At 47.8% G+C, this 21,177-nt stretch overlaps 1 long non-coding RNA gene across 2 annotated transcripts; it reads right to left on the reverse strand.

The window, feature by feature from the left end:
- Positions 1 to 624: 624 nt before the first annotated feature.
- On the reverse strand, positions 625 to 21,118 carry LOC103658678. Of its 2 annotated transcripts, none has more exons than XR_567249.2 (3): positions 21,065 to 21,118; positions 1,925 to 2,021; positions 625 to 1,831 (listed from the first exon to the last, which is right to left on the reverse strand). It is a non-coding gene; the product is annotated as an uncharacterized LOC103658678 (long non-coding RNA). The 2 variants fall into 2 exon arrangements; XR_005833110.1 differs by lacking the exon at positions 21,065 to 21,118 and adding an exon at positions 13,089 to 13,365.
- Positions 21,119 to 21,177: the final 59 nt, after the last annotated feature.

The raw sequence follows: 21,177 nt of genomic DNA on the forward strand, positions 1-21,177 counted from the left end.
AGCCGTTTCTCATAGATCGGTAAGTTCCAGCTTCATTTATCATATTTAGCCTGAAGAGATCACCTACTTCCTGCTACACACCTTCTTCCATTTGAATTTTCTCAGTTATTCCCATACCAGTTAGATTACATCCTGAGAGTTACAGGGAGAACTGGCAAAGACACTGGACTCTGGGTGTCCTGAAGAGGGAGGGAATGACTTGCTATTAACACTTTGCACCCCGGGCCACGTGCCCTGCTGTCGCCTTACACTGAAACAATATTTCTCACACGGAAGTGCTGAGGAAATGATGCAAGTTACGAAGGACTAGATCTCCCTACGTAAGTTCAAACATAAGTCAAACAAACGGTTGTTTATGAACTCACATATGGGTGATAAGGCTAGAGTTAGTCAAAAATTATAGTCACGGGGCGCCTGGGTGGCTCAGTCATTAAGCGTCTGCCTTCAGCTCAGGGTGTGATCCCGGTGTTATGGGATCGAGCCCCACATCAGGCTCCTCCGCCGTGGGCCTGCCTCTTCCTCTCCCACGCCCCCTGCTTGTGTTCCCTCTCTCACTAGCTGTCTCTCTTTGTCAAATGAATAAATAAAATCTTTTAAAAAATTATAGTCACAACTAAAAATGATATCAAAACGCAGATTATAACAAAGTCACCATCAAAGGGAAGAGAAAGATACGGAGTTGGATAGAGGCCATCTGAGGTTCTATCCAGGTTCCTTAACAAGGGTGTCAATACATTGACCCTTCACTTTTTTATTATTCTTTTTTTTTCTCAAGAAATACATTTATTTAGATTCCTTGGTCACACACAGATATGAATATGTCTAATGAATATCGTATTATACATCACATCACTGTCATTTATGTGTCTGCGCGTGGAAAAAACCCAGTACATTGGTTTTACATAGTCTTAGTAGACAGTCCAGCTTAGGTCCTCAGTGAAAGCTTGTTAAGTGAAATAACAGCACTGCCAAATGATTGTCTAGTCCATATTTAAACCTGCAATCTCTGATAAATCTACAGATCCCTTCATGATGTTGAATGTTCACCATCGTGGTGTTACAGGATTTGTGTCCCCTCAGTGCCCGGGTTCTTGGTCATGCTGCTTCCAAGAATGAAGAGGTAGACCAGACGAAGGGTGGTGGGCATCAAAGCAAAGTTTATTGAGCAAGAGTACAAAGCTCCCAGAGAGGGAGGGGACCCAAGTGGGTTGCACCCGGAGTTTCTACGTTTAGGGGTTTTTATAAGCTCTTTTTGTGGAACTTTCTTAAGCAGGGTGTGCTGAGTTGTGCCAATCAGGGCTTTGGTCACATATCTGTCTCCCTAGTAGGTTCATGTCCACTTGCTGATGGTCTTTTTTTTTCCCCTAACATCTGGGGGCTTAGATCTTAACTGTCCCTTGTCCATGATATTGACAAATGCTTTTGTGGTTAATAGTCTTATTTTGGGATGTTTTGCAGAAGTCATTCCTGCAAAGGCTGCAGAGCAGAATGTCCGTGTTGTCCTGTCTAAGCTGCAGAACAGGATGTCAGTGCTATTTTATTTTAACTGTCCTGACTCCATATTTTCTTGTTGGGGACCCTGACCCTGACTACCCAACTGTCCAACTAACTCCTAACTTCCCCCCCTCTGAAGAAGTGACCCTAACTGCCGGTAGGGAAAGGGGGCCATGACTAGTCTAACTGCTCCTGCTGGTCGGGGGCGTTGTTGAAGAATCGTAGTCAGGGTTTCATCCCCAGAGGTCTGTCCAAAGGTCCTCGGTAGAAGTCGGTTCAGTAGGGGCTGTCTCCATTTGTGGCTGCATAGACAGGACCATCTGTAGCCTGATGGACTCTAAATGAGAAGAGACAAGTCAGATAAGGCCATTTAGAATACGAGGTCTGAAAAGGAATAGAAGGTAGATGACTAATAGTGGGGCTCTTGTACCAACAACACAGGTCAAGTGGTCTCTCGTTTGGATTCTCAGAACCTGGTGGCCCAAACAGACGACCTCTTCTCTTTGTGCATGTCTCTCAGGGCACAGCTGTGAGAGAAGGCATAAATAAAGAAAATTAGACATGTGGTAGCAGAATAATGGTCTCCCAAAGTGTGCACATCCTAACACAAAAATTCAATGACTGTGACCTCACATGGTAAAAGGGACTCTAAACATAACAGTAAAGAGGGAGGCAGGATGGCTGAAGAGAAGGGGACCTCGTTTCATCTGGTCACTTGACTTTAGCTTGATATCGATCAAATCATACTGAATACCCACAAAATCAGCCTGAGATGTAAGAAAATATGTCTGGATCTCTACAAGCAGAAAAACCACTGTGTTTTTTTGCAAGGTAGGATGTGCACAGGCATGAATCTGTGGGAGATATTGGAAGATAAACAGAAGGGGAAGGGAGGCTCCATAAGCTGGCTACCATTAAATGATATAACAACAGAGCACAAATCAGAACCCTTAGATATCTGCTCTGGTGAGAAATATCCCTTTCTGAAAGGGGCTCAGGGGATGAAAAGGACAGAATTCTAGGTGGGCCATTGTAGTCTCAGGATCCCAGAAGATACAGAAAGAACAGGGGTGCCTGAACCAATACAATGCCCAAGAAGTGGAGCAAAGGAACTGGTTATGGTCAGTGAGTCCAGAAGGGACGCTAAGCTCTGGTCACCATAAACTGCAAGATGGGCCAGTAGGGAGACCACTCTCTGCCTGACCACTCTGAAAAGGACTGGAACTTGTGGGCTGTTTACCATCCTCTGGGAGGGGCAAAACAGCTGCGGAGCAAGGTGCGCACATGAGCCCACAACCACTCACAGTTCCAAAGACACAAAGTGCAGTGATGGTCCCTGGGACTCCCCCAGGGAAGACTGCAGTGGACACAAACCATGGGAGTCTGCAAACTTTGGTGCACATAGAAGTGGAGACCCTTTCACCTGGAGGGTTTATTGAAGGGGGGGGGAACAATGATCTTGTGGCTCTGGGCCAGAGATCCAGACACAGCCATTTTTGCCCTGGCACTCAGAAAATGGTGGAAAGCTTCCAGGGAACAAAATCCACACACACAACCAGCTCACCTTCAGCCCATCCACGTGACAAGGGTGGGGCAACTCCGCCCAGGCAAAGACACCCAAAAAGCAGCACAGCAGGCCCCTCCCCCAGAAGGTGGACTGGATGAACAGGTGAAAGACAAGCTTATGGATTCCACAACACTGTAAAACTCCAGCACCAGGGGAAAATATTATATTGAGGTCCAGGTGCTTCTTCACAACTCGTTTATCCTTCAGTCTAAAATTTTCCATGTGTTCTTCTTTTTTTTTTTTTTACCTTTTCCCCATTTCGATTATATTCTTATTTTGCCAACTTATGTTTTTAAGTCCCTTTCTAACTTTTATTATTTCACATCTATATTTTATAGATATATGCTTCGTTCTAGTTCTTTTTTCACTCTATTCAATTATATATATGTTTTGCTTTCTTTGCAATTTTGGGATGTAGTGTCTTCTAACACAGAGACCAAAATTCAATCAGGAACAAGTGGATCACCCTGCTTTGTCCACCCAGTGAGATTATAGTCTCTCCTCCTCCACCTTTTTTTTATAGTTTTCTTTCACTTTGGCTGTTTGCTTTTCTGTGGTGGCTTCCAACCAATTCAGATTTTTTTCTAGGGTGCATTCTGCTTGGGTTGTGGATGATATTTTGGACTCTGTTCATTCGCTCACCCATCCTTCCCTGGGCAGAATGACTAAAAGGAAGAATTCACAACAAAGGAAAGAACCAGAGGCAATGTTCTCTGCCACAGAGCTAATGGATATGGATACAAGATGTCAGAGAAAGCATTCAGGATAGCAATTATAAAGTTAATAGCTAAGCTTGAAAAGAGCATAAATGACAATACAGAATCTCTAAGGGTGGAAATGAGATCTAATCAGGCTGAACTTAAAAACACTACGAGCTAGTGTCAATGAGGCAAAAGAGAGAGTAAGTGATCTAGAGGACAGACTGATGGGAAGGAAGGAAGTTGAGGAAAAGAGAGAACGACAACTAATAGCCCATGAAGAAAGGCTACAAGAATTTCTTGCAAATCTTACAGCCAAAGAAGCTGTCCTGAGAGCAGCTAGGGAGAGGAGGATCCTTATGTGTGGAGGGAGGAACATCAGAATAACATCAGACCTATCCACAGAAACCCGTCAGGCAAGAGAGGGCTGGCAAGGTATATTCAGGGTACTAAATGAGAAGAACATGCAGCCAAGAATAGTATATCCAGCAAGGCTGTCATTCAGAATGGAAGGAGAGATAAAGAGCCTCCAGGACAGACAGAAACTGAAAGATTATGTGACCACCAAACCAGACCTGCAAGGAATTTTAAGGGGGATTCTGTAAGCGAAGAGATACCCCAAGAGTAATATAGACCAGAAAGTAACAGAGACAATCTACAGAAACAAGGACTTTATGGGCAATACAATGGCATTAAATTAATATCTTTCGATAGTTACTCTGAATGCAAATGGGCTAAATGCTTAAACCAAAAGACACAGGGTATCAGGTTGGATAAAAAAGCAAGACCCATCCATATGCTGTCTATAACAGACTCATTTTACACCTAAAGACACTTCTAGATTGAAAGTGAGGGGGTGAAGCACAATTTATCATGCTAATGGACCTCAAAAGAAAGCTGGAGTAACAATCCTATCAGACAAATTAGATTTTAAACCAAATACTGTAGTAAGGAATGAAGATGGACATTATATCATAAAGGGTCTATCCAACAAGATGATCTAACAAAGGGGTAAATATCTATGCCCTGGACATGGGAGCAGCCAATTATATAAACCAATTAATACCAAAGTAAAGAAACATATTGATAACCATACACGGGTAGTAGGAGACTTCAACACCCCTCTCACAGCTGAACAGATCATCTACACAGAAGATCAACAAAGAAACAAGGGCTTTGAATGACGCACTGGACCAGATGGACTTCACAGATATATACAGAACATTCCATCCTAAATCAACAGAATACTCATTCTTCTCGAATGCACATGGAACTTTCTCCAGAATAGATCAGATACTGGGTCACGAATCAGGTCTCAACCGATACCAAAAGATTGAGATTATTCTCTGCATACTTTCAGACCACAATGCTTTGAAACTGGAACTCAAACACAAGAAGAAATTTGGAAGAAACTCGAGCACTTGGAGGTTAAAGAGCATCCTGCTAAAGAATGAATGGGGCAACCAGGACATTAAAGAACTTAAACAATTCATGCAAACTAAAGAGGATGAAAACACATCAGTTCAAAACCTATGGGATACAGCAAAGGCGGTCCTAAGAGGGAAGTATATAGCAATACTCTCAAAAAAGTAGAAAAATCCCCAATACACAAGCTAACCATATACCTAAAGGACCTGGAGAAAGAACAGCAAATATAGTCTAAACCAAGCAGGAGAAGAGAAATAATAAATATCAGAGCAGAAATCAATGGAATATAAACCAGAAGAACAGTGGAACAGATCAACGAAACTAGAAGCTGGTTCTTTGAAAGAATTAATAAGATCGATAAACCTCTGGCCCGACTTATCCAAAAGAAAGGGCAAGGACCCAAATTAATAAAATCATGAATGAAAGGGGAGAGATCACAAACAATACCAAGGAAATACAGACAATTGTTAGAATGTATTATTAGCAACTATATGCCAACAAATTAGGCAATCTGGAAGAAATGGGTGCATTCCTGGAAACTTAAAAACCAACAAGACTGAAACAGGAAGAGATAGAAAATCTTAACAGACCAATAACCAGCAAGGAAATTTGAAGCGGTAACCAACCCCCGCCCCCCAAAAAAGAGTCCAGGGACAGATAGCTTCCCAGGGGAATTCTACCAAACATTTACAGAAGAATTAATACCTATTCTCCTGAAGCTGTTTCAAAAAATAGAAACAGAAGGAAAACTTCCAAACTTGGTCTATGAGGCAGCATTACCTTTATCCCAAAACCAGGCAAAGACCCCATCAAAAAGGAGAATTACAGACCAATATCCTTGATGAAATGGATGCCAAAATTCTCAACAAGATCCTAGCCAACAGGATCCAATAATACATTAAAAGAATTATTCACCACGACCAGGTGGGATTTATTCCTGGGATGCAAGGTGGTTCAACATTCACAAATCAATCAACGTGATAGAGCACATTAATAAAAAAAAAGAACCATATGATCCTCTCAATTAATGCAGAAAAGCATTTGACAAAATGCAGCATCCTTTCTTGATTAAAACTCTTCAAAGTATAGGGATAGAGAGAACACACCTCAACATCATAAAATCCATCTCTGAAAGACCCACAGCAAATATCATTCTCAATGGGGAAAAACTGAGAGCTTTTCCCATAAGGTCAGGAACATGACAGGGGTGCCCACTCTCACCACTATTGTTCAACATCGTACTAGAAGTCCTAGCCTCAGCAATAAGATAACAATAAGAAATAAAAGGCATTGGAATTGGCAAAGAAGAAGTCACGTCTCTCTCTTCACAGATGACATGATACTTTATGCAGAAAACCCAAAAGACTCCACCCCAAAATTGCTAGAACTCATACAGGAATTCAGTAATGTGGCGGGATACAAAATCAATGCACAGAAATCAGTTGCATTTCTATACACTAACAATGAGACTGAAGAAAGAGAAATTAGGGAATCAATTCCATTTACAACAACAACAAAAATCATAGGATACCTAGGAATAAACCTAGCCAAAGAGGTAAAGGATCTGTACTCTAGAAACTACAGAACACAAAGAGATGGAAAAACATTCCATGCTCATAGATTGGAAGAATAAACATTGTTAAAATGTCTATGCTGCCCAGAGCAATCTACACATTCAATGCAATCCCTATCAAAATACCATCAACATTTTTCACAGAGCTGGAACAACCAATCCTAAGATTTGTATGGAATCAGAAAAGACCCTGAATCTCCAGGGGAATGTTGAAAAAGAAAACCAAAGCTGGAGGCATCACAATGCCTGACTTCAAGCTACATTACAAAGCTGTGAGTATCAAGACAGTACGGTACTAGCACAAAAACAGACACATAGATCAATGGAACAGAATAGAGAAGCCAGAAATGGACCCTTAACTCTATGGTCAAACTAATCTTTGACAAAGCAGGAAAGAATATCCAATGGAAGAAAGACAGTCTCTTCAATAAATGGTGCTGGGAAAATTGGGCAGCCACATGCAGAAGAATGAAACTGGACCATTCTCTTACACCATACGCAAAGATAAACTCAAAATGGATGAAAGATCTAAATGTGAGACAGGAATCCATCAAAATCCTAGAGAGCACAGGCAGTAACCTCTTCGACATCAGTTGCAGCAACTTCTTGCAACACACGTCTCTTAAGGCAAGGGATACAAAAGCAAAAATGAACTCTTGGGACTTCATCAAGACAAAAAGCTTCTGCTTGGTAAAGGAAACAGTCAACAAAACTAAGAGGCAACCCATGGAATGGGAGAAGATATTTGCAAATGACAAAACAGACAAAGGGCTAGTATCCAAGATCTATAAAGAACTTATCAAACTCAACACACAAAGAACAAATAATCCAGTCAAGAAAGGGACAGAAGAAGGATACAAACCATGAGAGACTCTGGACTCTGGGAAACAAACTGAGGATTACAGAAGGGAGGGGATGGGGAGATGGGGTAACCGGGTGATGGGTATTAAGGAGGGCACATCTTGGGATGAGCACTGGGTGTTATACGCAACTAATGAACCATTGAACACTACATCAAAAACAAATTAAATTAAATTAAATTAAATTAAATTAAAAAGTGATCAACCAAAAGCCAACTTCTCTTTATTAATCACTCAACCAGCAACTCTAAACATCAGTGATAAAATATTCCTTTCCAGAAAAAATATTTTGTTGGTCTAAGTTCTAAATCTAAACAAATGCTATGGTTACCATTGGCTTTCAACATAGATATTAGCAAATTAGCATTTTTTATAACTTGTTTTTAAGAAACATCATATTCTACAGATAATTTCAATTCTGGAAATTCCAGTAATACAGCAGGCCCCTCAACTCCTGACTCAGCCAAGTGTGCCCCTTTCCAATTATAAGGCCCCTTCATGGGCAAACTACTTATCTCTGCGTCTAAACAGGAGATTCAAAGGAAGCAATGACAGCACTGAGGATGTAAAGACAAAAGACGTAAATTGAGTTATTTTACCTCTGTCTACTTGGACTATTTATTTGTGTTTAAAATTTAAAACAGTGAAAAGGAGGGCAGATTCCAAGTGGTACTATTTTTGTTTAGTAAGAGTAGGCATGAAATGGAATCGTTTCATTTCACAATTACTGTGGAAAATAATTTTGTCTAAAAGAGGAGAAAGGTGTTAAAAAATAATCCACGCCATTGTCAAAGAGGTCAGCCTCAGCCTCTCATCCCTCCTGACTTTTATTAAGACATAATGCTTAGAGTGGAAAAGCTTGGTGGCCTCAAACAAAAAAGACACCAAAATAGGGGTTTGGGTGAATCCTCTTGTAATCAAATCAACACAAACCTATGATAGGTCTTCATGTCTTCTCTGTCGTGTATATATTTTTGTTACAGGCACACTACAAAATTAGAAGGAAGATACCATGGCCCATGCTGGGATGTTCTGGATTCAGTTACAGCATAGTGCAGGACAGCAGGATGGCAGTATTAATTTCCGCATGCCCCAAGTTGTCCCAGAATGCCTAAGTCCTGAGAGAGAAACCCTTGAGCACAAAGCAATAAAATACTAAAGGTGTCTTATATCGTGCCGGTGACAAACTCATAGCAGAGCTCCATGCCCGATCTATTCATCTTAATTCATGCTTCCTAAGAGCGCTCAGCTGGCTCAGTCAGTAGAGCCTGTGACTCTTAATCTCAAGGTTTTCCAGCCCCATGTGGGTGTAGAGATTACTTAAAAATCTATTCGTGGGGTGCCTGGGTGGCTCAATCGGTCAGGTGCCCAACTCTTGATTTCCACTGAGGTCATGATCTCAGGTTCCTGAGATTGACCCCCACCCTGTGACAGCCTCCACAATCAAGCGAGGAGTCTTCTTGAGGATTCTCTCCCCTCCCTCTGCCCCTTCTCTCTCTCTCTCTCAAATAAATAAATCTGTAAAGAAAAAAAAATTGGACAGAAGACATACACAGACACTTCTCCAAAGAAGACATACAAATGGCTAACAGACACATTAAAAAATGTTCAACATCACTAGCCGTCAGGGAAATACAAATCACAACCACATGAGATACCACCTCGCACCAGTTAGAATGGCCAAAATAAACAAGACAGGGAAGAGCAAATGTTGGAGAGGATGTGGAGAAACAGGAACCCTCCTCCTACACTGGTACGCAAGGTAGGAATGCAAGCTGGTATAGCCACTCTGGAAAACAGTGCGGAGGTTACTCGAGAAGTTAAAAATAGAGCTACCCTATGACCCAGCAATTGCACTACCAGGTATTTATCCCAAAGATACAGATGTAGTGAAAAGAAGGGGCACATGCACCCCAATGTTCATAGCAGCAATGTCCACAATAGCCAAACTGTAGAAGGGGCCGAGATGCCCTTCAACAGATGAATGGATAAAGAAGATGTGGTTCATCTATACAATGGAATATTACTCAGCCATAAGAAAGGATGAATACTACCATTTGCATCGACATGGTTGGAACTGGAGGGGATTATGCCAAGTGAAATAAGTCAATCAGAGGAAGACAATTATCATATGATTTCACTCATATATGGAATTTAAGAAACAAAACAGAGGATCATTGAGGAAGGGAGGGAAAAAGAAAACAAGACAAAATCAGAGATGGAGACAAACCATAAGAGACTCTTAATCATAGGAAACAAACTGAAAGTTGCTGAAGGGAGGGGTAGATGAAGTAATGGGTGATGGGCATTAAGGAGGGCACATGATGTAATGAGCACTGGGTGTTATACACATCTGATGAATCACTGACCTCTACCTCTGAAAATAATAATATATTATTTATGTTAATTAGTTGGATTTAAATAAAATTAAATTAAATGTAAAAAAAATTGTGCTGAGAAACTGGATATCCCCATGTAAAAGAACAAAGATGGACCCTTCCATTTCACCTCTTACAGAAATGACTAAAAAATGAATCAAACACCTCAATGAAAGTCCTACAACTGTCCATCTCCCATAAGAAAACATAGGGGAAAAGCTTCATGACACTGGATAGGACAATGATTTCTTAGCTAGAACACAAATCCACAGCAACAACAACAATAAAAGGCAAATAGGACTACATCAAAGTAAAAAACTATTGTGAATCACAGGACACAACAGGTGAAAAAACAACCTACAGAATGGGAGAAAACATTTGCAAATCATATACCTGATGATGAGTTAATATTCAGAATAAATAAAGAACTTGCACAGCACAATAACAAAACAAATGACTTGATTTAAAAAAATGGACAAAGGACTTGAATTGACATATCTAATTGACAAGCATAAGAAAATATGCTCAATATGATTAATAAGCAGAGAAATCTAAACCAAAACCACAGAGATATCATCTACCTTCATTCTGATGGCTACTGGAATGGTAGAAGCAACTCAAATGTCCACCAATGGGTAAATGGATAAACCAAATGTTTAGACATCCGTCAATGAAATATCATTGAGTCTTACCGAGGAAGGAAATCCTGACACCTGCTACCACATGCATGAACCTTGAGGACACGAGGCTCCGTGAAATAAGCCCTCACAAAAAGACAAATACTGTAGGAATCCACAGCTGGAAGCTCTCCGAAGTAGCCATATTTCCAGAAATAGAAGCTAGACTGGTAGTAACCAGGAGATTCAGGGAAGGGGGAAAAGGGGGAAGCTGTGATTTAATGGGTGCAGACATTCAAAGGCCCGTCAGAGAAAGACAAATACCATATGATCCCACTCATATGTGGAATTTAAGAAAGAAAATAGATGAACATGTGGGAACAGGGAAAAGAAAAAAAGAGAGAGAAAGAAACAAACCATGAGAGAATCTTCATGATAGAGAACAAACTGATGGTCCCTGGAGAGAGGGGGTGGGGAGGGGCTAGTCGGTGATGGGGATTAAGGAGGGCACTTACTGTGTAAGCACTGGGTGTCCTATTAAGTGATGAATCACAGAATTGCACCCCAGAAACCAATATTGCACAGTATGTTAACTAAAATTTAAATTAGAAAAATAAAGATGCTGATCTGATGAGCATGCAACTAATGAGTCATTGAACACTACATCAAAAACTAATGATGCACTCTATGTTGGCTAATTGAATTTAAATAAAATATAAAAAAATACGAATGAGTACAGAATTTCAGATTTGCAAGACGAAACGTTCTGGAGGTGTGTTCACAGCAGTGTAAATATACTTAACACTACTGAACTTTATACTGAAAATGTTTAAAATGGCAAAATTAATGTTATGATTTCTTACAATTTTTTAAAAGTACATTCTGTATGATTCTATTTTCATTTTTTTATTATGTGCAGTTAGCCAGTGTATAGTATATAGTTTTTGATGCAGTGTTCAATGATTCGTTAGTTATGTATAATACCCAGTGTTCATCACAGCACGTGCCCTCCTGCTTCTTGGGGAGCAGTGATGTGTGTGGAAGGAAGGAGGCTGGCGGGGGAGCCTTCCCATCCACACCACAGTCTCTCCCTCGGTCCTGAAGCCAGCAAGAGGGAACCCCGAGGGCGGAGACAAGACTCCAGGAGGGTTCCCATCCAGGGAAAGGAGGCCCATAGCCCCTGCAGATCACTGAAGCCTCCAGCCCCACCAGCCCACAGGCCATTTGCACAGGATCACCTCTGGCAGTTTCTTAGCACGTTGTCCACATTCGTGTGTGGACAGTGATTGGCCCACTCAGTGCTGGTGCATTTCCAGAGGCAGACTAGAAACCGTCCAGTGCCTGCTAGTGGGACAGAGGACTCCTGCCCACAGAAACAGAGGATGTCCCTCTTCCTCCGGAGCTGGGGAAGGCAGCCACTGTCCTGGGGCAGGACCTGGTTCAGGTGTCTGTCCTTTCTGAAGTCCCTGTGTTCAGTGGGCATCATTGTGCCTGCGAAAGGTCCCCTCAGCCTTAGAGTCCGGAGCAGTGAGAGGCTGTCTCTGGCCCTGGCCCAGGATCATGACCCGAAACCATCCTGTCTTTGGGAGGACATGCCCCTCTCCCCTCCCCAGGTCCAGGACCCCTGGGACCCTGCAAAAGCTCTTCATTCGAGGAGGAATCCTAGAAAGTGTGTGTGTCTTGTCAGCCCAGGAAGTGAAAGAACCAAACCCCAATGCTCAGGTTCTAACCAAAGCAGAATTTCCATGTACTCTTCAAGTCCAGATTTACTGTGTGCAGCAAGGACACCTGCCCCTCCCCACTAGGTAAGTGGGTGCTGGGGAAGGGCTGTCTGGGCATGGGGACAGCCTCCTCCCCTCTTATGTGGCCTTGGGGGACCCCAGGGAAAGTCTTCCTCGTACTCCCAGGGCTCCCACTGAGTCCCCACTCCTGAAGAAGAGTCACCCATGGACCTCATGTCAGAAGTGTGGTCTGCCCAAGGAACAGAATAGAGAACCCAGAAATGGACCCTCGGCTCTTTGGGCAACTAATATTTGATAAAGCAGGAAAAAACATCCGGTGGAAAAAAGACAGTCTCTTCAATAAATGGTGCTGGGAAAATTGGACAGCTACATGCAAAAGAATGAAATTTGACCACTCTCTCACACCATACACAAAAATAAACTCCAAATGGATGAAAGACCTCGATGTGAGACAGGAATCCATCAAAATTCTAGAGGAGAACATAAGCTGCAACCTCTACGACATCGGCCAAAGCAACCTTTTTCATGACACATCCCCAAAGGCAAGAGAAACAAAAGATAAAATGAACTTATGGGACTTCATCAAGATTAAAAGCTTCTGCACAGCCAAGGAAACAATCAAAAAAACTAAGCAGAGAAGCTGGAAGGCCAGCCCTCCCAAGCCCCCGCTAGCCCAGCCAGAGACTCCCTGAGCCCAGAGTGAGCCCTCCCTTGCCTGCCCAGCCACTCACTTGCCCCTGAGTTTGATGATGGCCTGTTCTTCTTGGCTCTGAAGGTGTTGCTGGTCGACTAAGAGGGGGAGTCCAGCTGGCGGGACAGGCGGTAGCTACAGGACAGAGTGACATGTCTGAGCTAGCAGGAGCCACACTCTGGTCTCCCTCCCAGAGCCTGCCCGGGAGCTGGAATCTGGGTGCCCTAGGGGCCAGCATGCAACAGGGTCTGTGCTGACCAGGGAGCCATGGTCCTCAAGGAGAATCCACTCTGCCCTCTCCCCACTCCTGCCTGGCCTCACCTCTCCTCACCGTGGGGCTCCAGGGCCCAGAACCAGGCCCCACAGGGCTGCTCGGGCTCCAGCTTGTAAAGATTTTGCAGCCCCTGAGTAGCTGGATTTCCTGGGGCTGGAGAGAGGACTGGCTGCCGTCCAGGACTGGGCTGGGGAGGATGCGGGGCCTCGTGGGGGGTCAGGATGGGGCAGGGGCTCAGTCCTGGGGGCCCTGCTCATGTCCAAAAACAGCTGAAATCCCTCAATGCCCATGGGGTCCCTCATTACATCAACAACACCCTCACACTTGGGCATCCTGGTGGTGGGCCCCTCCTCCCTGGCCTCTTTCCCACCCCCGACTCTGGCCAGGGCTGCAGCCAGGGTCAGGCTGAACCTCTGTCCCAGGTCCTGCCAGGAAGATGAGGCAGAATGAGGAGAGGAGAAGGGGAATGGACAGACCAATCTTCTCCCTGCCCTGAGTCAGCCTCCATTGCTGTCTCCAGGTCCCCTGGCCCAGCTATGCACTTAGCTAGACCCTGGTAGGGAGTCTGTATTCCAGGCCAGCTGGGGGGGGGGGTATTCAGTGACCTTTGTGTCCCCAGATGTCCAACCCACCTGGCCTTGCACCCTGAGGTTTGCTGGCTGGGGTGGGCATGGTTCTGGGGCTTAGCGGATTTTGGGGCCACAGAGCACTTGGCGGTGGTGAGGGACCGCGGGGTGGAGCCACGGGTCTCGTGCACGTCCGTCACAGGGCTGGGTCATGATACATGTGCTGTGTGCAGGTCCTCTGTGAACACCTAACCCTCTCAGTGGGGAGGCCTGTGTGCCTGGTGCACTTGTCCTCCACCTACCTTGGGGGAGCGGTCATGTGTCCAACCCTCAGGGACAGTTGGGAACCTGGGGTCCAGAGAGGCAGGGACTGGCCCAAGACAAATGAGGGGTGCAGAGTCCAGAAGCAGGGCTGCTCTCCAGTCCTAGGCCAGCATCAACCCTTCCATGAGGTTTGCTTTGGGGGTGAGAGCCCCTCAGATCCTTGGGGATAGCTCCCCACTCCGTCCCATGCAGGGCCATGACCCTGGGCATCCCCAGGCAGGTAGAAGCATGTGTACCTGTGTGCGCAGACACACACACACACACACACACACACACACACACACACACTCTGACTGCCCAGCTGGGGGTCAAAGGGGAGGACACCCTGGGAGCGAGGTGGGTGACAAGGGGGAAAGAAGAAAGAGGTCAGAGACAGCTGGGCCATGGGGCAGGAGCATCAGGACTCCTGGCCATACCCCAGACCCATAGCATAGGGAGGGGAGACAGGTCAGGCTGATGATCAGGGGGTCCCCAAGGGGCCCAGGAGGGTTGCCAGGGCACTGGGAGAGGACAGGGTCTGGGGTCCAGTGTCCATCACCAACCTGGGCACCTGGAAGTAGGAAGAGACACCCCCCCCCAGTGCAGAGGGGGCTACAGCACAAAAGGCCTCAGCTTACTCTACTGTCAGTTGGGCTGTAGAGACGGGCTGTCCCTAGGGTCCCACAGGCTTGTAGAAGAGCCTGCTGGCCTTGGATCTCCGTCCCTGACCCACTGTGCTCCCAGTCCTGGGAAAATGCTTTGTACTCCCTCGAGGTCCTTCTGAGCAGAGGGCAGCCTGGGGGCTTTGGGGGCTGAGGACCTGGGTATGCAGAATGTGGCAGAGCACTGGACCACTGGTCGGGGGACCAAGGTCAGGACCCTCCTTGGTGCGGCCTCAGGGTTCCCATTTGGAAGAGGTTCGAGTCAGTGCTCTGGGCATGGTGAGGAGGCCTGAGGAAGGAACTGAGCACCAGGACAGGAGAGGGAAACAGGGACGAGGGAGACTTCTGAGGTTTCTCACATCGCCCCCGGAGCCCTCAGATCCTGCTCCTGTGAGACACTCAGAGACAGAGACAGAGACTGAACACAGGAGAAGTCACAGACTTTTTCCTCCATTCTCTTCCTTAGAGCAGAAGGAAGACACAGGTCTTCCATCCTGGAGGGAAGGGGAATCCACTGGGATGTGCGACCAGGATTCGGGAATGCCCGGGAACCATTGTGGAGACTGCCCCGCACATGGGCACAGACGAGGCCCGGGGACCTGAGCCTCAACCTTATGGGAGCCCCTGGAAGTCTGTGTTGCGAGAGGACAAGGTCAGAATCCATTCATTGCAACCTTCCCATGGGGACTGGGACACAGGCAGGAGGGGGGTGGCTTTGCCTGGACCCCAGAGCAGACCCAGCCCCTCTGAGCTGTGTTCCCGCCCAGCCCCTGGCTCATCCTCACATTGCCAAGTGCGTGCCCCAGCCTCCTGTGATAGCAGGTACGGAATGTATGTAGAGGTCCTACCCCTGATGGTGTCCCTAGAAGTAGAAGCCAGAACACTCCACTGTGCAGATGGGAAGCCTGGGGAGTCCCTGAGAGGCACAGGGTCTGTCCAGGGTCACGGCCCTGGTCACGAGCAGAAGCCCGGTCTGAACCCAGCTCTGCGTCCTCACAGCGGGGACACCAGCTGCACCCAGGCCTCCCGGGGGCTGTGGGTGGACTGTGTGGGTGTCACTGTATGGACGGGCCATGGGGGGGGAGGGTGAGCACTGAGCAGCTGGGGGAGGGGGGCCCTCAGGGGGCTCTTGTGTGAGGAGGAAGTCTGGCAAGGGGACCCCAGGCAGTGGTGACCTCACTTCCCTGACAACAGAGCCCAACAGAATTTGGAACCCAGGGAACCAGGCACCCATATTCCAGAGCCAGCCCCCTGCCCAGCTCATTTCGTTGGAGATCCTCGAACGAAGAACATGTTTGCGTGTTGCATCCCCAAGTCCAGAGGCTGCAGGCAGAGGAAAGCGTGCCCTGCAAACACTTCCCCTCGCTGGGGATGTCGTGTCAGGGCTCCCCGACACCTCTGGCCATTTGGCCAGAAGGACAGAAAGGTGACACCAGGAGGCCCAGAGCTGGCCAGCCCAGCCCCACACGCTCTGATCTGACTGTGCAGCCCCAGGTCCCCTCCGTGTGTGTGTGTGTGTGTGTGTGTGTGTGTGTGTGTGTGTGTGTGTGTGTGTCTGTGTGTGGAAAGAGGGGTCATATAGGGTGTGGCCACTCCGAGCAGGAGCAGGCTGATGAGGGGTCAATGTCCAGTGGGCAGGTCATGTTCACACCCCAGGTCAAGGCTGGCTGTGTGGGACGGGGTGTGCGGGGGCTGCACCCTTCTGCCCAAGGTTTATGCCAAGCCCTGCAGGGATGGGTCACTGCATCCCAGGTGCAGGGCTGTACATGCACAGGTCTGTGTCTGATCTGGGAGCAGCAGGGGCCTGGGCAGGCGGACAGTGGGGATGGCTGGGCAGGGATATGATGCTTCTGGGCCGGCTACCTGTCCCTGTCTTTGCAGAAGGCCGCAGATGAGATTGAGAGGAGGCTGGCAGACACCTGCTCCATGTCCCTGGCAGAAGGAGTCACCTCACAGTGGTCTCCAGAAGCAGGGACTGGGGACTACCCGGGATGGCCTTTGACACCACCCAGGCCACTGTCCCTGGTGGTCTTTCACTGGACTGTGGTCCATGAGCCAGAGCCCACGGAGGCCGAGCCCGAGGGTGAGAAGGCTGGGGCTGGGTGTGTGTGGTGTGTGGGGATGGGTCAGTGCTGGCCCCACACGGAGGAGCCCCCAGAGGCTGGTGTGGGTCCAGGAGCAAGGACTGGGCTCAGAGCACCCAGTGGGTGGACTGCAGTTGGGGAGATGCCCCAATGAGGGTTCCTTCCTGGCTGCGGCTTCTCTGGGCGCCCCTGGGCTGTGCTCTGAAGGCTGGGGCTGGGTGTGTGTGGTGTGTGGGGATGGGTCAGTGCTGGCCCCACACGGAGGAGCCCCCAGAGGCTGGTGTGGGTCCAGGAGCAAGGACTGGGCTCAGAGCACCCAGTGGGTGGACTGCAGTTGGGGAGATGCCCCAATGAGGGTTCCTTCCTGGCTGCGGCTTCTCTGGGCGCCCCTGGGCTGTGCTCTGTCTCTGCAAAGGCCACGGAGAGGCAGGCACATGGGTGAGCTTTTCTCCTCTCACAGCTGCTCCACCATCTGAGGAACTAGAGCCGGCTCCAAGTTCATGGGCAGCTCCAGAGGGAGGGGTGGTGCCTGCAGCGACTTCAGCAGGAGACCAGGAGCCAGCAGGTGACCTGGCACCTGCCCACGGACAGCCTGAAGCTGTCCAGGAAGAGCCTGCTGGAGAACCTGCCCACGGAGAGCCTACTCCTGCCCCTGCCACTACTGCTGTTCCTGTTCCTGCCCCTGCCGCTCCCCCTTCCCCTGCCCTTGCCTATGCTCCTGTTCTTATCCCTGCCCTAGCTCCTGCCCCAGCTCCCACCCTGGATCCTGCCCCTTCTCCTGCCAGAGCCGCTGCCCCTTCCTCTGCACCTGCCTGTGCTCCTGTTCCTGCCCCTTCCCCTGCCCCTGCCTGTGCTCCTGTTCTTGCCCCTGCCCCAACACCTGCCCTTGCTCCTGCCCCCATCCCTGCTCCTACCCCTGTTGATCCCACTTCCCCTGCCCCTGCCCCTGGCTCTGCCCCTGCCTATGCTCCTGTTCTTGCTCCTGACCCAACGCCTGCCCCTGTTCCTGCTCCTTCCCCTGCCTGAGCCGCTACCCCTTTCCCCTTCCCCTGCCTGTGCTCCTGTTCTTGCTCCTGACCCAGCTCCTGCCCTGGATCCTGCAGCTGCCACTGCTGCTGACCCTGTCCCTCCCCTTGCTCCTGCCCCTGTCCCTGCTCTTGCATCTGTCCCTGCTTCCCTGCCCCTTCCCCTGCTCCTGCAGGGCTCCCAGAGCCATATCCAGAGCCCACAGCCCTGCAGGGAGAGCTCCTTGTACAATTACCCCTAGTTCCTTCACCCGAACCTGATGTCCCGCCAGAATGTTTCATCCCCTCCCCTTATGTTCTTTCTCTCTGGTACATATTGACTGCTATTTTATCTTTTCATGTTCTGTATACTGTTTATTTATTTTAAATAAAATTACTTGTTTTCAATAGAATATGTCATGCACATTAAATATATTCCCGACGCTGTGCCACCACACCAGAGAACACGGCTGCAGAATATTCCTTCCCCAAAGGAGTCCCTGAACCAGAAACCAACCCTGTCCATTTCTCCCCCAGCCCAGACCCTGAGAACACCTAAGCTGCTTTATATCTCTGTTCCTTTACCTGTTCTGGATGTTTCTGTAAGTGGAATCATACAATAGGTGCCTTTGTATCTGCCCACCTATTTCCAAAGAGGACTCATTTTGTTCTGTGTGTATTTGACATAGCGTTTCCCTTATTTGATATTGAAATCCCCGATGGATTACAGATCAGATGTAATCATAGAGGCTCCTTTAGGAATTATGGGTACAATCTCGCGGCCGATGCCCCTGTTCCTGCTGGGACACCACAGCCTGACCCCAGACAGGACACAGCTGCTTCCACCTGTGACCTACACAGAAATCAGGGAAATGCGGAAACCTGGAAGACACACCACAAAGGGCAAAACCATTGCTCACAACACAAGGCCAGAGAACTGTACCATTTATGACTCCAGAAAGAATTTAGGACAGGAGAAATCTGAAAGCCCCCCTGAGCCCACACCAGTGAACCCCCACTTTCAGCGGCCCCCTGGGCACATACCCTGAGCCTGACACTCACCCTAACCCATGCCCTCAACTCAACCTTCCAGGTAGCTTGCAGCGCAGCTGGCAGAATGGACCTGCCATGCCCCTAGGCCCTAACCTTAACCCTAGGTTGGGTTATGAGAGATGCAACCCCAGAGGCCTGGCTCCAAAGCCCCAGGGACTGGGGACACCTGAGCAATACCAGAGGACTCAGCCTGCCACACAGAAGGAAATCATGCCATTTGGGACTCCAGAAAGAATTAAGAGCAGGAGAAATCTAAAGGCCCACCTGAGCTCATCCCAGTGAACACTCACTTTCAGCGGCGCCCTGGCCACAAACCCTAAGCCTGACACTCACCCTAACCCACACCCTCAACTCAGCCCACTGGGGAGCTCACTGCACAGCCAGCAGAATGGACCTGCCAGGCTCCTGGGGCCTAACCCTAACCCTAGGTGGAGTTCTGAGAAGTCCATCCCCGAAGCCTGGTTCCAAACCCCAAGGATTGGGGACACCTGAGCCAGACCGGGGACTCAGCCTGCCCCACAGAAGGAAACTGTGCCATTTGGAACTCCAGAAAGGATTCAGAGCAGGAGAAATCTGAAGACCCACCTGAGCCCATCCCAGCAAACCCCCACTTTGAGGGGCCCCCTGACCACAAACCCTGAGCCTGCCAGTCACCTTAACCCACACCCTCAACTCAGCCCCCCAGGAAGGTCACCACAAATACAGCTGATTGGACCTGCCAAGCCCCTAGGCTCTAACCATAACCCCTGTTGGGTCGAAGAGTTCCATTCCCAGAGGCCTGGCTCCAGGAAGAGTGCTATCAGCACAGACAACTAAATTATGACAGAACGGGAGGAACCTCTCAAGGACTGTTTGAACAAAGTCTTCTGTTTCTCACTGTGTCTGAGAAGACATCAAAACATCTGTCTACCAAACATTTACTCTTTCTTTTTCTTGTGAAGTGTAATCCTTCCCTTTGAGGTTCCTGACCTCTAGCCCCTTATCCTTAGTTCAGGATGATATATATACCTCATTTTGCCTGAGTGTCTTTGTAGTTTCCATGTCTCTCTGGATTCCCCAAATGTACAAAATTAAATTTTATTTTCTCCTGTTACTCTGTCTCATGTCAATTTGATTGTTAGTCCACCAAGTAGGACCTTGAAGGAGCATGACAGTCTCATTCCCTACATATTCATAACAAACCATCACAAGGAAGAAAATAGTACCACTAACAATTTCATCAAAAAATAATAAAATATCTAGGAAAATATTTAACCAACATGTGAAAATCCTGTAACATCTAAACTGTAGGATGCTGATAAAGAAATTGAAGAAGAGACCAGTAAATGGAAGGATATTTCATACTTGTAGATTGTAAAATATTGTCAAATTGTTCACTCAGCCCAAAGCATTCCACAGATTCAATGTAATCACGAACAAAATTCCAAGGGCATTTTTCACAAAACAACATAAACAATCCTGAAGCGTCTATGAAACCAGAAAGGGCCTTGAACAGCCAAACCCACCTTGAGAAAGAATAAGGCTTTGCAAAGCTATGGTAAACAAAACAGTCTTGAAAGTGTTGAGATTCAAACAGGCACAAGGACCAGTGTAGCAGAATGAAATAAACACAAGCACATATGTTCAATTACTTTGCACGGGAGCCACGAGCACCCCACACAGGACAGCCTCCTCATTCAATACTGCTGGGAAAGCGAGCCACAGCCTGCGGAACACACAGGTCCCGCCGTACACGAAAGTAACTACAAAGACAGGTTTCCACCTCAGGCCTTTCCTCCACTGGGTCCTCTGACGACGACCCCTCCTTACTATTCACGACACAAGCCTCCGCTCCACGTTACTCACTTTGCCCTCCCACAGCCGCCAGTCTCCGTGAAGCTGAGGACTCGGCGGCACCTTGCCGGCGGGTCCTGTCCAGGAGCGTGCAGAGCCTACTGCACAGGAGTGAGCACCGACCTCTGGCACCAGCATTGTTTGAGCCCGTGAAGATATCGGGAAACCTGACTCAAATGTTAAGTCCCAAGGTTTGGAAGGAGCCACTCTAACCCCCACCGACAGGAGAAGAGATACCTCGCAGCTGGGTACACTTCACGATCCCAGGAGGAAAGAAGGCTTCTTCCTCCCCTGCCACGGCCCAGCCAATGAGAGCCCGTCAGGGCCCAGCCAATGAGAACCGATAAGCG

This window comes from Ursus maritimus, unplaced genomic scaffold, assembly GCF_017311325.1.
Source record: "Ursus maritimus isolate PB19 unplaced genomic scaffold, ASM1731132v1 scaffold_7, whole genome shotgun sequence".
Lineage (NCBI taxonomy): Eukaryota > Metazoa > Chordata > Mammalia > Carnivora > Ursidae > Ursus > Ursus maritimus.